Consider the following 18,174-nt stretch of genomic DNA (forward strand, 5'->3'; position numbering starts at 1 on the left):
ATTTTTTAAGAAACTACTTATACTTCTCAGATCATCTTTGATTTTAAAAAAATACAGAGGAACTAATAGGAATTTGAAAAAAATATAGCTTCTTATAGATGTTTCAACCAATCTTAAAGCAGTCTAATAATAATATAGTAACAAATTTATTAAGAATGTATGATAGGAAAAGGCAGTAAAATGAATCTGATCTAACTTTCCTATGTACATATATGAATATATCACAGTGAATCTCACCATCATGTACATCCACAAGACACTAATTTTAAAAAAGGTCTAAAAAATAGCAGAAAGATCAGTAAAGAGAAGGAAACTGGGGGAAAGAGGAGAGGAGAGAAAGTGAAAGTATTGGGGACTGAATTAGAACAAATTATATTCCATGCTTTTGTAACAAGGTAAAAATGAATCCTAATATATATATAACTAAAACAAACATTAAAAATTATGAAAAAGTATGGGAGACAGTAAAACACAGCTAAACAGTCTAGGTTGGAACCTGGCTTTTCCACTCACTAGCTATGAGACTTTGAACAATTTACCTTCCCTGAGAGCCTCAATTTCTTCAAATAGAAATCTCTACTTAGAATATCTGTTAGAATTCAATGTGATATTGTGCATTGAGTGCAATGCCTGGCACTCAGAACGTTCCCAGTAAATGTTTTCTATTCTTACCTTTTTAAAAAATTCTTTTTAAAAACCTTTTTGTAGTTGTAGATGGGCAGAATGCCTTCCTTTTGTTTTTCTGTGGTGCTAAGGATCGAACCCAGTGCCTCACATGTGCTAGACAAGCACTCTGCCACTGAGCTACAGCCCCAGCCTCTCTATTCTTAACTTTAGGACTCATAGATACATATCAAATAGAAATTATTTTACTTACTAAAAGGAGACAACTATTATGAACTCCAGTTCAGTGTGTTTTGTAATACCTGACTATTTTGAATTGAAATTTTGCTTGAAATAAGTGATTAATTGACTAGAGATTGAAATTTTTAATCAAAATAACTATTTCTTCATGTAATTATTTTTGTGGTTGTTTTAAAACTATAGCCACTTGAGGGCCTTGACCAAGAATCTGGGAAACTTGGGTTTTATCACCTTATTATCTGCAGATTTGAATTATAAGTAAAACAAGGGATATTGTACATCAGATAAAATTGCTAAGGCATGTTGCAAAATCTTCCCTGGAGATTTTGAAAAATAAAGAAGGATATAGCTCTTGGATTGTTAAAATGCAATCATTCTTGAATATAGATGCTAGGTTAGAAAACCTCTGAGTTCAGTTCAATCTATATAATTCTATGCCGTGGTGGTAAAATGGGATAATAGTCACTTATGGATTACATGTTCTTATATGAAAGGTTGAATATAAATAAAAATGTCACTGCTTTTTTTGTTGTTATTGTTTTTATTTTGGTTTTTTTTTTTTTTTTTTGTCTCTAGAGAGCATTATTTAAAACTGGATATTGTATGATCAAGGGAGTCTTCAGCTCCTTCTTTTCCTCACAATTTGTAGACTTTACAGAACTTCCACTGTGGTATATTCATACAAAGGAAAGTTAGCATGGACATATACATGTTAGCGTGTACAAAGGAAAGTTAGCATATATATCCACAAGACACTAACCAAAAAGAAAAAAAAAATCTAAAACTAAATAGCAGAAGAATCAGTAGAGAGAGGGAACAGGGAGAGGGAGGAAGGGAGGGAAGAGAGAAATACTGGGAACTGAATTTGAGCAAATTATATTCCATGCTATTTAAATTATATCAAAATGAATCTTATTGTTATGTATAACTGAAAAGAAACAATAAAAATGTTAAAAATTAGAACTTTTACAATTCATAAAACTCATGATTGGATATGCTTCAGTAATAATCATGTAGATACTTACCTAAATATCACTTTTAAGAGTGAAGTAAAGGAGAGGAAACAATAAAATGTGTCAGTAAGAACTTTTGAGAAGTGAAAAATAAGGCTAGATAATTATTGTGTAAATAAATTTTAAACTTTGAAAGTTTTTTTATAATCACAGGATAATGTCCTATTTATAGACTAAATAACATGTAAGTAAAAGAGATAAGGTGAACTTTGGATTGTGCAGAGGGATTGAGGGGAGGTGAGGGAATATGGGGATGGGAAGGACAGTAGAATGAGTGGACATTATTACCCCATATACATGTATGACTACACTACCATTGTGATTCTGCACCATGTTCAGCCAGAGGAAGGAGAAGTTGTGCTCCATTTGTGTACAGTGTGTCAAAATGACTTCTACTGTCATGTATAACTACCTAGAACAAATTTAAAAATAAAATAAAAAAATAAAGTCACAAAAAAGATAATGTGGCATTGTCATAAGGAAAACATCAATTATTTTCTCTTTCATCATATTAGGAACGCTAGCTATGTTTAGATTTTTACTAAGTGTTATAAAAGTGAAGTAGAATGGAAAGGAATCTAATATGGTAAAGGTTATAACAGTGGGATGAGGAGAGAATTGAGGAGAATGACTGGTAAAGTAAGGTAGTTAAAGTAGAAAGTCCTCTTTGAGCTCAGAATGTAGCCAGTGGAAATGACTATATTTTAATCATAGATGGGATATCAAAAGAAAATCCATTTAATTATTTCAAGAGTTTAAGTAATTAAAAAGCCTGAAATAAGGACCAACATGATAAATTTCTTCAATAAATTCTGGGATTTGGAACTCAAATCTAATAGTTTTAGAAATATTTGCTGTAGTTTTAGTAATCACACAGCATTTGCTTCTATAGGGTATAGATTAAATGTATATATTCTTGGACTGACAAAAGGTATAAAGAAAAAAATGTAGGTATAAGATACCAAGTTAATCTGAAATGAAAAGCTACAGATATCTGAGTTTTTAAAGTTAGCATCAAGTTGACTAAGTTTTTTTTTTTTTTTCTCCACCATTTCTTTTGGATTCATTGTTAAAGAAGTGGTAGATATTATTCAGGACAGCATCATCTTTATAAAAATGTTTACTTTTTTTCAGTAGTTAATAATCGTATCTTACTTATTTCCTTTTTACTTTGTCTTCTATGTACTGTCACTAATGACATGAAATTATACTGGCGAATAAATTATGAAAAAGATAATGAAACAATGAAAATGGCCATTATCCTCTTGCTCCAGTTTGAACTGGTTGTTCTTTATGGACTCTGTCCTGGGATCTCTCCCACCATCAGGCTGGGGAATATTGTTTCCCTTCCCCTCTGTTGGAATCCTCCTTTTTGGTTCCTTAGTTTTCTTCTATCTTCATTTGCCCAAGAATGAGTTAAAGAGGTCAAAATTTTGAGATCTTGGGAAATACTTTTTTCCCCCTCCAAATATTGGAGGAACTATTCTACTCCTTGTTGTTTCCAGTTTTGCTATTGAGCCAGTCTGATACCAAACTGATTTCTTATCCTTTATGGATGACACAAAGAATGAAAACATTTAGAATCTTCTCCTTATGACAATGCACAAAAGTTTTTCCTAGATGTGCTGGATAATCAGGTGTCTCTTCAGCCAAAAAGTCTCATCTTTCTCTTTTGAGAAGTTTGTTGAATTATTTCTTTGACAGTATCATTTTCTACTGTTATTGTTCTGATATATGGAACTTCTAATTTTATGTTAGATTACCTGGAATATTATCCTTAACTTTTGATTCAATGAATTTTTAAATATTTCCCACACAATCTTTGTTTTGTCTGTGTATTTGGTTTTTCTTTTGGGATTTTTTTGTTTGTGGTCTTTTGTGTTATAGACTTTCTTTAAATATGAATTAATGCTCCATAAATATTTAAATAACGAACTGAAAAACTGCTTAAAAAGTTCTGTGAGCATAGGTGTGTCTTACTGAGGGATGGGTTTCATCGACCATTCTTGACAAGTTTTTTTTCTTGACATAAGGGTATTCCTAATTGTCAGTATCTATAGGTTATTTTTCTGGGGTCAATCAGTTTCACCACATAGAATTTGTCAGTTTGAACAGTTCGGTAGTCCGGTGAAAAAGGAGGTTGGGTTACCCTTTCTGCATATAGACTTTGATTTAATTCCCTTCTTTTCAATAAACACACTTCAGCAATGCCTGATGCCTCTGATTCCCAATTTCTCTGGATTAGTCTCTCCAGAGAACAAATTTTCTTTCTTTTCTAAGGTAAAAGTATAGTTGCCTAAACAGATGATATGAGGGAAGGGTTTTGAGAGTTTAACTGCTTTTTATAAAAAATAGTCAACCTGTTTTCAGCCCCACCTTTAGAAATACCCAATATTTCGAGTTTCTGAGTCTTTCTGGGTTCAACTATACAAGTCAAACTTACTTCTGCTAGCTTAATTTTTAATTCTTTCTGCTAAATCATTTACAACTTAATTATCATTTCTCCTATTTTTCTTTTTTAGGAAATAGAAAGCTATGTTAATTTTTAAAAATTATTGATAATGTTGTTTTTTAAATAAAAGTAATTCCAATATTCACTCCCTATCACAATTGATTATTTTGCCCAATTTCTTGGGAGTTTGTGTACTCTAACTTGAAAAACAGGGTTTGTTTACCTGATACTTCCTTCTGTCCTCTGGAGGCATCATATAAATATTGCAGGCAACAGGCCTGCAGTAAGGTATGGTCCACAGAACACCTACATTAGAATCGTCTGGATTTCGTATGAAAACCATCCTCCTGGGCCCTACTCCAAGTCTACTAAGTTAAGAATATCTTCAGTGTTGGGCCTGAGCAACTTGAGAGCTCTTGTTCTAGTGTTCTAAAACCACAAACTTGTTATTTGGTAGCATTTTTTTAAATTAACACAAAAATCATATATATTTATGGGTACCTTGTGATATTTTGATACTTGTCTACATTGTATAATATTGTAATCTTGGTAAACATATATGTAGATATGTATATATATAATATCTCCTCAAAAATTTATCATTTCTTTGGAGTGAAAACATTTAATTTTCATGGAGTTTTTTTTTTTTTTTTTTTTCTTGTTTGATCTTCTACACTTCTCATGTGGTTTAAGAGAAAGAAAATAACTATGGGACAAAAAAAAGAGGTTATGGGAAACTGGATAACTACTTGCTGGATTAGGACAAATGCATGGAGGAGTTCAGAAATCAGGAAATGAAAAACATTTACCAATTTGCAGAAATGGAGTAGTCTATGTGTAACAAGTCTAGTTTTGATAAAAATACTCCCTTCATATTTGTGTATAAACATATTCCATTGTAATTATTTTCCCATGTTTCTGAAAAACCATATAAGTATTGAAGGAATTACTTATATGACTCTCAAGGTATAAATAAATAATAGAATTTTTAGATGTTTTTAAGCCAGAGGAAAACCAGACTTCTATGATTTTTACCATTTGTTAATTTGAAAAATAACTCAATAAGCCTAAACAAACAACCTAATAAAATATTTAAGACCCATTTCAACTCAAAAAAGTACCATATAATAATAAGATTGTAGATATTCAAATATATAAATCAGTAACTGTACCAGAAGAGATTTTTATAATAGTATGGTTAAAATAATTTATAGAGAACATTTTAGGAGATTTCAGAAAGGAGTACCTGGAGTAACAAAATTTGATTAAAGATGCTCAACATGTATTCCGACAGGGGAGGTTATGCATAATTGATATTTTGGTAGTTCTTTAAAGAGCTTTTATGAAATGTGAAAAAAAAAGTTCCATTGACACTAATTATTAATATTTAAAAATTAGTCTGACCTTTAATACCAGAGCTTAATATCTGATTGAAAATGAATTAATATTTTTGAAAATAGAATTTGATAATAGTTTATTCTCAAAAGGTCATAATTAGCCAATTGTCTTCTTTTGATTTAATGTTATTTTTCATGGTTATATAATTAGATTATTTTAGAATATTATAAGTAATTATTAGTGGTTGGAATTCTTTTCTTGAGTAAAATGCTAAGAAAAATTGAAATGTGAATTTCCTAGATGGAATTGAAAACAAATTAGAATTGTCAGTCTAAAGATATATTTACTTTATTGATGATAGTTAAGGACAGCCTTTATGTTGTTTAGGGGTAGTTAAAATGCAACCATATATTAAGTCTGAAAGAATAAAATTTCTGTTTTTTATTGAAATTATTTTTTAGTTTTAATATTTACATTTTATATGTTTAATAAATTTTAATTTGTAAGAACATAACAGTGATGGTTAAATTGAAAGGTTCATTAATTAGTCTCCATATAAACCTGCAACTAAAGTATATTTGATGAACTTTATCTAGTTTTTGGACTTGGACTCACAGAATTTTATGAAATCATCTAGTCAAGCAATTCAAACACTGGTTTCAGTTAACTCCCATATTCAAAATATATTAACTGTAAGAGCTAGAACTAGAACAATTTTTTTTTTTTTTTACTTCAAGGACAATATCTTTTTCATGACTTAAAACTGCCACAACATACTTTTTCTTGCATTTTAATACTCCTAATGTGTCCTCACTTGAAGATGATTTAACATGACCATTAAATCTAAAAACATGAGACATTCGTTTCTGTCATACATAATATATGTGTATCAGACTATCATCACATTCTAAACAACTGAAAAACTGAACAAAATATGAGAGTCAATTCTTTCTATATATTAGATAACAGGAAGCTCCAGATTTACTGCCTAAGAGAATGGGAAAAATTGCATCCTACAATTTACCTGTTTTTTTTACCTGAATGCCATTTTTTTCTTGTTTTTATTTACTAAATTTAAAAATTTTTGTTCTTTTTAGTTATATGTGACAGTGGAGTATAATTTGACTTATTTATACAAATATGGAGTACATTTTATTCTAATTAGGATCTCAGTCTTGCGGTTGTATACGATATAGAGATTCACTGTGGTGTATTCACATATGTACATAGGACATTATGTCAGAATCATTCCACTATCTTTCCTACTCCTTTACCCTCTCCCTTCCCTTCATTAATTTACTGAACTTTTGTTCTTTCCCTTCTCACTTGGTTTTGTGTTAGTATCCACATATCAGAGAGCACATATGACCTTTGGTTTTTTGGGATTGGCCTATTTTGCTTAGCATAATGGTCTCTCGATCCATCCATTTTCCTGCAAATGTCATGAATTCATTTTTTAAAGGTGAGTAATATTTCATTGTGCATATATACACTTTTTTTAATCCATTCATCGGTTGTAGGGCACTACCTTGATTCCATAGTTTAGCTATTGAGAATTCAGCTACCATAAACATTGATGTGGCTCTGTCATTGTAGTGTGCTGTTTTTAAATCCTTTGGGCATATACCAAGGAATGGGATAACTGGATCAAATGGTGCTTCCTTTCCAAATTTTCTGAGGAATCTCCATACTGCTGTTCAGAGTGGTCTCACCAATTAGTAGTCCCACCAACAATGTATGAGCATACCCTTTAACCCACATTCTCACCAACATTTATTGTGGCTTGTATTCTTGATTGCCACTGAATGCAAATTTTGTACTGAAGTGTAGAGAAGGAAAATCCATGAAAATCATATTGGTCTCCATTAGCTGAAGAGATAGACATCAAAGTGTTGGAGGCTGAAGTGGCTGGAAATTTGCAGGCATTGCCATAAAAGTACAGTGTATTTGGAGGATCATTCCCATAATTTACATAGGCATCCCCTTAGACCTTTGACTGAATGTTAAGTTGCTCATGTATAGGATGAACTCCACAGGGATCAGGATACAGTTACCAAATAAAGAACAACTAATGGGGATGTAAAAGGGAAATAACTCTGGGAATATATGTAGGGTAAGGAGACATTTGCTTTCTGACCAGTTGGACGGCATAGGTCTTGCTGAACCTGTGGGCATTCATGAATATTTTAGTCAGGTTTTTCATTGCTGTTGCTAAAAGACCTGACGAGAACTTTTAGAGGAGGAAAAGTTTATTTTGACTCAGTTTCAGAGGTTCAGTTTGTAGATGGCCAACTCCACATCCCTGGGCCCAAGGGGAAGCAAAACATCATGGTGAAAGGACATGATGGAAGAAAGCAGCTCAGGACATGACAGCCAGGAAGCATGGAGAGAGAGAGTTCTGCTCACTAGGGACAAAATATAAACCCCAAAGGCATGCCTCCAGTGACCTACATTCTTTGATCACACTCTACCTGCCTACAGTTACCACCCAGTTAATCCCTATCAAAATGGATTAATCCACTGATTGGATTAGAGCTCTCATAACCTAATCATTTCATCTCTGAACATTTTTGTTTTGTCTCACATATGAGCTTTTGGGGGAAACCTCACATCTAAATCCTAATAATGAAGATCCCCAGAAAGGTAATCCATATCTAGAAGAAAACTCAATTGTATCAGACTATAAAATAAAATTATTGGAAAAGTATACTTTAATATGTTCAAGAACTTAAAAAATATGAATATAATATGAAGAGAAATGAAAAAAAGAGAACTAATGGAATTTCTAAGCCTGAAAAATATAATATCTCAAATTTAAGAAAACATTGGATGTAACAGCAGGTTAAACATTAAAGGAGAAGATATCAGGTAATAAAAAATATCTGAACTGAAGTGAAGATAAAAATAAGAAAGGTCTGAAAAAAAGAACAGAGTGTCAACAACTAATGGGATTATATGAAGAAGTCTAATATGTATATAAATTGTGTCCAAGAAAGATTGAAAAGAAATGAATACATTTGAAGAAATAATGGCCAAATTTTTTTCTGAGGTCATGAAAAATATCGACTCTCCAATCTAAGAAGTGCAGTGAATATCTAGGATGAAGAAAACCAGACTAAGGACAATAAACCACATTGTTGTAATAATACAAAGAGAAAAGCTCCAGTGGGGAGGGACACATTAAATACAGAGATACAAGTATAAGAATGTAAGCTGATTTGTCAGAAAAAATGCAAGCCAGATTAAAAAATCATCAAAATGTGAATAGAAACAGTATTTTTAAAGTACTGAAAAGAAAAACTGTTTGCTAAGAATTTCTTTCATATAAGGTGAAAAATATCATTCAAAACAACTAATTAGAACAAATAAAAAAATTTAAAAAGGTCAAAAATATAAAGACAAAAAAAGACATTCTCAGATAAAAGTTGAGGTAATTTGTTTCTAGTAGACTTGCACATGAGAAATGGTAAAGTATGTGTTTCACTGAAATAAAATGATAGCAAAAACAATTTGTGAGTATGCACAAAAGAATTATTTCAAATGTGCATGGAGCATTCACTGAGGTAGACCATCTGATATTCGTTAAACAAGTCCCAAAAAATTTAAAAGAAGTAAAATCATGTAAAATATATTTCCTGACCACAGCAGAATTAAATTAGAAATAATTATAAAAGATATCATGTCACTGTCCAGATATATGAATGTTAAATAACACAGTTCTAAAGAACACATGACTCAAAGAAGAAATATGAAGGGAAGTTTGAATGAAAATTCAGACTCAAAATTTGTGGGATGAAGGTAAAGTTGTGCTTAGATAAAGACTGGTTTTTAAAAAGGTCAGATGTTTAAAAAAAAGTGATTTAAAGTTTCACCTTAAAAGCTAGAAGAAGAAGGGCAAATTTTACTCAAAATTAGCTTAACAAAGAAAATAAGAGTAAAAATTGTTGAAGGAGAAAATGTGCAGGTAATAGAAAATATTTGCAAAAACAGAATTGGCTCTTTCAAAAAAGCCTGACAAGTCTGACCAAGGCAGTGGGGGAGGGGGAGACTAATTACCATTATCTATAGTGAAGGTGATATTATGACTACACATATTGCTACATTGAAAGGATAGATAGGTAGTATTATGAACAACATTTTGCAAATAAAACTGACAATTTAGATGCAATGGAAGAATTTTAAAGACATAAATTATGAAAACTGACATAAAAAATTAAAATTCTGAGATTCCATGTTTCAAAGAGATTGAATTTACAATTTCCAGAGCAAAACTCCAGGACCATGTGACCTCAATGACAAATTTCAGACCATACCATTATAAAAAAGAATGACATCAATTGTACATAAACATTTTAGAAAATAGAGAAAATATTTAAAAAATTCCCTATAAATAATACAGAATAGTGGGTTTCATTGTGTCATATTTGTATATACATATAACTTGTCTTGGTCCTTTTGGTTTTCCCATTTCTCACCATTACCTTATCATTCCCCCTTCCCACATGTCCTTCCTTTTCACTAATATTCTCCCTTCTATGTTCATACCATCTCCCCCACCTCAGAGATTCTACATATGAGAGTAAACAGGAGGTTTTCTTTCTGTCTTTTTTTTTTTTGTTTGTTTAATATAATGATGGGTAGTTCCATTCATTTTCCTGCAAATGACATGATCTTGTTTTTCATTATGGCTGCATAATACTCCATTGTGTATATATACCACATATTAAAAAATCTATTCATCTGTTGAGCATCTAGGCTAATAACATACTTGTTTATAGATAATTATGACATGATAAACAGGGATATATAGGCTTCACAATAGTATGCTAATTTCTTTTAGATATATACTGAGTAGTTGTATTTGTAGATTTTTGAGCACCCTCCTTACTGATTTATGGAAATAAATGGCTGTACTAATTTACATTTCCACCAAAAGTGTATAAAGGTTCCTTTCTCCTATCCAACCTTCACCCCCTGTATCCTTGTCAGCATTTACAGTTATTTGTAGTGTTTTGTTTGTTTGTTTTTGTAGCAGAGATTGAACCCAGGGGCACTCAACCATTGAGCCATATTCCCAGACTTTTAAAAATTTTTTAAAAAATTTTATTTTTAGACAGGGTCTCCCTAAGTTGCTTAGGGACTCACTAATTGCTTTGGCTGGCTCTGAATCTGCAATTCTCCTGCCTCAGCCTCCGGAGCCACTGGGATTACAGGGCTGTTTGTTATTTTTGTTCTTGATGATTGTCTTTCTGACTGGGGTGAGATAGAATCTCAGTGTAGTTTTGATTTTTATTTCTCTGATGGCTAAAGATGTTGAGCACTATTTTTTCATATGCTTATTGGCAATTTTTACTGTTACTTTTGAGAAATGTCTGTTTAGTTCATTTGCCCATTTATTGGTTGTGTGATTTGCCATTTTAAGAAAAGTTATTTGTATATTCTAGATATTGATTCTCTGTCTGAAGAATAGTAAATACATTCTCTTTACTCTGTTGTTTCTTTTGTTTTGTCAGAACTTTTTAATTTGATGCAGTCCTGCTTGTCAAGTTCTTATTATTTCCTAAACTATTGCAGCTTGATTGAGGGTCATTGCATGTTCCTATATCTTGAAGGGTTTCTTTTACATTTTCTTCTATAATTTTCAGTGTTTCAGTTCTTATATTTTGGTCTTGTATCCATTATGAATTAATTTGTTTACAGGGTGAGATATAGGGGTCTAGTTTCAATCCTTAACCTATAGATACCCAGTTTTCCCAGCACCAGTTGTTAAAGAGTCTGTCATTTCTCCAATGTATATCTTTGGCACCTTTATCAAGAATCAGATGACTGCAGCTAAGTGGGTTTGATTTCTATTCCATTGGTCTATGTGTCTTTTTATACTGGTACCATGCTACTTTTGTCACTATGGATCTGTGGTATATTTTGAAAATGGGTATTATGATGTTTCCACCATTGCTCTTTTTGCTCATTATTGCTTTAGCTATTCTGAGTCTTTTGTTCTTTCCCTATGAACTTTAGGTTTTTTCCTAGTTCTGTGAGGAATGTCATTGCTGTTTTGAGGGAATTGCATGACTCTGTAGATAACTTTTGATAATATGGCTATTTTGACAATATTCTATGAATCCATGAACATTGGAAAATTTTTCATCTTCTAGTGTCTTCTTAAGTTTCTTGCTTCATTGCTCTGTAATTTTTATTGTAGAACTCTTTTACCATCTTGGTTAGGTTTATTCCTAGGTATTTTTTTAAGTTATTGTGAATGGAAGTGTTTTCCTGATTTCTTCATCAGAAGATTGGTATATAGAAAAGTGATTGACTTTTGCACTATAATTTGCTGAATTTTCTTATCGGATCTAAAAGTCTCTTGGGTGGAGTTTTTAGGGTCTTCTAAGTATGTGATCATATCATCTGTAGTGATATTTGCCTTCTTGCTTTCCTATTTGTATTCCTGCCCATTTCCCTTCCTCTCTTACCTATTCGCTCTACCCAATGAAATACTATATTGGAAAGAAGGTGAAAGTGGACATACTTCTTTTGTTCCTGATTTTAGAGGAAATGCTTTCGATTTTTCCCATTCAGTTTGAGGTTGGTTTGGAATTTTTTATGGATAGACTTTATTATACTGAAGTATGATCCATCTATATCTAGTTTCTTGAAGGCTTTTATTGTAATTGTGTGCTGAATTTTGTTGAAGACTTTTTCTACATCTATTGAGATGAGCATGTGATTTTTATCCTTGATTCTACTCATGTGGTGAATTACATTTATTGACTCACACATATTTAATCATCTTTGCATTCCTGGAATGAAACCAACTTGATAATTATCAATTACAGTTATCTTATTGTATTGTCAAATATGGTTCGCTAATATTATTGAGGATATTTGCATCTGTTCGTCAAGGATGTTGGTCTTTAATTTTCTTACCTTGATGTGACCTTATATAGTTTTGGTATCAGGGTGATACTAGATTTATAGAATAAGTTTGGAAGTGTTTTCCCTTTTTTAATTCATGGAATAAATTTGAGGAACATTGGAATTAGTTTTTCTTTAATGGTCTGGGCACAGTGGTGCACACCTATGATCCCAGGAACTTGGGAGGGCAAGGCAGGAAGATCTCAAATTCTAGGCCAGTCTCAGCAACTCAAAAGCTTAAAAAAAACACAAAGGAAAAAATGGTCTGGTAGAATTCAGCTGAGAATCCATCTGGTCCGTCTTTTCTTTGTTGGAAATCTCTACTATTGGTTCAATCTCTGTTATTGGTCTGCTTAGGTTTTCTATACCCTTTTGGTTCAATTTGGGTAGGTTGTATGAATTTAGAAATTGATCCATTTCTTCTAGATTTATTGGAATATAAATTTTTAAGATAGACCCTAATTATCCTCTATTTTTCTTTGATATCTTTGGCATCTCCTTTGATATCTCCTCTTATTGTATTAATTTGGGTCTTCTCTCTCTGGTTACTTTGGTTAAGTGTTTATCACTCTTGTTTATTTTTTTAATGAACAAATTCTTTGCTACATGGATCCTTTATATCATTTTTAAACTTCTCTCTTTCATTACTTTTGACTCTGATAATTATTTCCTTCTTTCTACTAGATTTGGAATTGATTTGTTCTTGTTTTCTGGAATCTTGCAATGCATCATTATGTTGTTTATTTGGGATTTTTCTGATTTTTTTATGTAGGCACTCATTGCTATAACCTTTCATCTTACAACTGCCTTCATAGTATCCCAAAGATTCTAGTAAATTGTATCTCTCTTCTCATTTATTATAAGAAGTGTTAAATGGGTCTTATATGACCCATTCATCATTCAAAATATTTTGTTCAGTCTCCTTGTTTCTGTAGTTTTTCATTTTATTGATTCCTAAGTTTTTCCATTATGATCTGATAAGATGCAAGGAATTACTTAATTTTTTTGTGTTTGCCAAGACTGCTTTGTGACTCAAATATGTTTTATTTTATTTTGGAGAAGTTTCCATGAGCCACCAAGAAGAAAGTAAATTCAGCTGTTGTTGAATTAAATATTCTATAGCTCTCTATGAGGATCATTTGATTTATAGTACTTTTTAAGTTTGAATGTCTTTGCTAATTTTATGTCTGGATTATCTACCCATTGATGAGAGAAGTGTGTTGAAGTCACCTAATACTATATTACGATTTATCTAAACCTTTATGTCAAGTTGTATTAACTTTATGTAATTAGGTGCGCTGATATTTGGAGCACAATATTTATATCTTCTTATTGAATTGTTCCTTTACCAGTATGTAATGATCTTCTTTGTCTCTTATTATTAATTTTGACTTGATATCTGCCTTGTTAAGACTAGCTACTCCTGCTTACTTTTGGGCTCCATTTGCATAGATTATCATTTCCCATCCTTTCAATCTTTGACTGAGAGGTGTATCTTGTATAGACGATATAGAGTTGGGGCTTGTTTATTAATCTGATATGTCAGTCTGTGTCTTTTAATTGAAGATTTGAGATCATTTACATTTGGTGTTTTAATAGAAAAGTTGTATTATTTTCTGCCATTTGATAAATTTCTAGTGCTTAATTTAAAATTTCTCCCCTGACTTCTATGTTCCAATTATCAAAACTGTATTCATCAATCTCCTTATGTTTATATAGTTTCTATAGTGTTTCTCATTGATTTCTAATTTCATTCTATTATTACCTGGTAATATGCAAGGGATTATATCTTTTTTTGTATTTGCTAAGACTTGCTTCATGACCTAAAATATAGTTTATTTTGGAGAAAATTTTGTGAGAGACTGAGAAGAAATTTAATTTAATTTTAATTCAATTCTGACTCTCCTTTGCTAAACAACTCTTCTAATGAGATTCATTCTTTCCTGAGCTCTGGTATTTGTTTTAGTCTTCTGTGTATGATTTCATTACATATCTTCTGCAATGCTGAATTAGTAGTTAGGAATTCTTTTAGTTTCTGCTTAGCTTGGAAGTTTTTGTTTGCTCCTTGATTCTGAAGGATTGCTTTGCTGGACATAGCATTCTTTGAAACACATTTTTCCTCCCATCCTGAATTTTAGGGCTGCTTCTCAGAAATCAGATGTTTTTCTGACTGACTACCTTTAAATATTACCTGACCTTTCACTCTTGAGGATTTAAAAATTTTATTCTTATTCTGTATATTTGGCATTTCGGTTATGTCATAGGAAGATTCTTTTTTGGTCTTGTCTTTTTGGGGTTCTAAATGCCTCCTATGTCAGAATGTCCATGTCATTTCCAAAGTACGTGAAAGTTTCTGCTATTATTTCACTGAAAAGGTTATTGATGCCATTAGCCTTCCTTGATGTCAATGATTCTTAAGTTTGGACACTTAATGTGGCTCCAGAGTTCTTGTATATTCTGATCATGGTTTCTTTTTTCTTTATTGCCATCTGGGTGTCCAAGTTTATATGTGAGGAATTATATCAAGGCCTGAAATTCTTTCTTCTATGTGATATAAATATTGGCAAGACTTCAACTTTGTATTTGATTGATGGAGGTTTTCATTTCCAGGATTTTTTTTTGGTTCTTTTTCATAAATTCTCTTTACTGAAATGCTTTTTCATATCCTACATTTTCTCCCTTAGTTCATTCCTTAGATTTTCTTCTATTTCATTGATTATTTCAACAGCCTTTTAAAATTCTTTATCCTACATTTCATCTACTTCGATGTCTATGGGATCAGTTATTAGAATGTTAATGAACTTTTAGTTTGTCTTATTACCTTGTTTTTTTCATATTACCTATATGTCCATGTTGATTTTCATATATCTATGTTATACATAGATAGTGATCTACTTTCTCATTACTTTGTGCCCTAGAATGGGTGTACACCTAAGTGTCAGTACTCCTACTTAATGTGATCCTACTGTTATGTTCCAAATCATACCTGAACCATTTTGAGAGAAGAAAACATAACGAGTAACTGAGACCACTTCCAAACAAAGCCCTATACTAATACACCTTAAAATACTGATTGAAAATATTTTCTACAACTTCATTAATCCAAGTTGAGAGTGGGACAAATGCTCTATAATAGACTCAGAAGTTAGGTATTAAAGAAAGTAAAATTACTACCATCCTATGCATGAAAAGGAAAAAGAAAACAGGGAGAAAAAGGAATAAATGTGGGTACAGAGTCAAGAACAGATAATGCAAGAAGAAAAAGAGATGGAATAGTATAAACATGAGAAAGAAGAAAAAAGAATAATTCCAATTAATGTTTTAAAACATTAAAATAAATACATAAAATTGAAATTAAGGAATGCAATAACCAATATGGGGAACCTATTCAATCAATGCGAAAGAATATCTGTGTAATCAAAAACTGACATTAGAGAGTTCTAAGTTATTCCTTGCTGAACTATTTGAGATGGAGAGACTTCTTATTGGACCTTCCTGAGTAGAATTTTATCCAGTTTCACCCAGCATGGTGCATGTGCAACACCTAGCCATCATTGGGACGTACTGGGGATGGGAGGAAAGCTGGTGTCTGTGGTCTGCCCCTTTGTGGGCCTTCTTTATGAGATGCCTAGTGCTTCTGGGTCATGGGATACTCCTGCCATCTGCTGCAACTGTGGCCAGCATCTGGGTCACTTGCTGCTCCCAAGGTGTGGTACTCCCTGAGAGCAACTTGCTCTCTATTCCATTCCATCCTGCTCCCCTTGTTGGTAGTGGTGCAAGAGAGGTTTGGCAGCCTTCAGCTAGCAGTTATCCCTCCACACATTACAGATTACTGGGATAACTCGGTTCAGAGGCATTCCATATGATAGTATTTGCTGCTGTCTGTAGATGGGGTGAAGCTATATAGATTTAATACACTTTTGCCAGGCAGGCTTAGGTGTGATCTTTACTAGGTGATTGCTCAACTTAGTTTTCCACAACCATATGATATAAGCTGTGCACTTCCTAATCACTAAGTGACTTTGCAGCACCTGCCCCAGCTTTACCTGGTCTGAATTTAGTTTCTACCATCATTTAATAAGTAACCTAACCAGCTTTGCCTGTCCCCCTTTTCTCCCTTTGTTACCCTCCACACTGACCCATCCTGGTCAGGGTTCATGGTTAGGAAATTCTTTCCTATTTTCCATTTCTATTATGAGAATTTCCAAGTCCTTCAAATCTCTAACTATGCAATATTGTGTCTTAGTGCATTCCCTCTTTTACCCATCCCTTTGGGCTGCTCACTGCTTAATTCAGGACTGTGAAGCAGTTTAGATTTGCTGCCTAGTTCCATACTGCTGTCTTGTTGTAAAGATTTACAACAAGATGTTTTGAAACATGAATACATTGTGGGATGGCTAAATCAAGCTAATTAATGTATGTATTACTTCACATTGTGTGTGTGTGTGTGTGTGTGTGTGTGTGTGTTGAGAGCCTTAGAATCTACATGTAGCAATTTTTAAGTATACATTAATTCTATTAACATAGTCACCATGATATTCAACAGATCTCTGAACTTATTCCTCCCAACTGAAATTTTGTGTCCTTTGGTTAATGTTTTCCCATTTCTTCTGTACCACCAACCCCAAAGTTCTGGTAACCACCCTTCTACTCTCTGTTTCTGTTAAGTTTGACTTTTAGCTTTCATATGTAAGTGAGGTAATACAATATTTGTCTATCTGTGCCTGGCTTATTTTACTTAACATAATATTCTTTGTGTTATTCATGTTGTTGCAAATGATATGAAGTCTTTCTTTCTTAAGATTGATTAGTATTCCAATTTATACTACCTGATTTCAATACTTAATATAATGCTGTAATAGTTAAGGTGAATGGTATTGAAGTAGAATACTAATAAAGAGTAAAGAAACAAAATAGAGATAAGAAATATATATATGTGGGCAAATCATTTTTGATATTGTAATTTAATGTGGAAAACACTGTTTTTGACAAATGTTGCTGAAACAATTAGATAGCTGTATGATAAGAAATTAACTCAAACTATTCACAAAAATTAATTTAAAATTGATTATAAATCTGATCATAACATTAAAATTATAATAGTTCTTATAGAAAATATAGAGAAAATCTTTGCAACCTTGAGTAAGCAAAGATTTCTTAGTAAACCAAAAATATGAACAAAAGATTGTTAAATGTACTTTATCCAATTTGGAAAACTTCTTCCAAAGAGAACATAAAATAAGAAGGTAAGCCACAGACTCTGAGAAAATACTCAGAAAACATATCTGACAAATATTCATCATATAGAAAGATCTCTGGCAACCAAATGGTAAGAAAACAATCAGCTCAATAAAAATAGCTCAAACACCCAAAGGTTGAATGTTTTCTCTGATAAGTGGATGACGATACATAATGAGTGGGGCTGTGGGGGGGGGGGCAAGAGAAGAATGGAGGAACTTTGGATTGTGCAGAGGGAAATGGGGCAGGAGGGGGTGGGGGAAGGAAAGATAGTGGACTGAGGCAGATAATATTACCCTATGTACATGTATGATTACATGAATGGTGTGAATCTACATTGTGTACAACCATAGA

General features: G+C 32.3%; 1 protein-coding gene across 1 annotated transcript in view; it reads left to right on the top strand.

Annotated features, from left to right (window-relative positions):
* Positions 1-18,174, top strand: part of DCDC1 (doublecortin domain containing 1) — a gene marked incomplete at its 5' end in the record, with an annotated part of 513,039 nt that overhangs the window by 39,503 nt on the left and 455,362 nt on the right.

Source organism: Sciurus vulgaris (assembly GCF_902686455.1).
Source record: "Sciurus vulgaris genome assembly, chromosome: 11".
In the NCBI taxonomy this organism is placed as follows: Eukaryota; Metazoa; Chordata; class Mammalia; order Rodentia; family Sciuridae; genus Sciurus; species Sciurus vulgaris.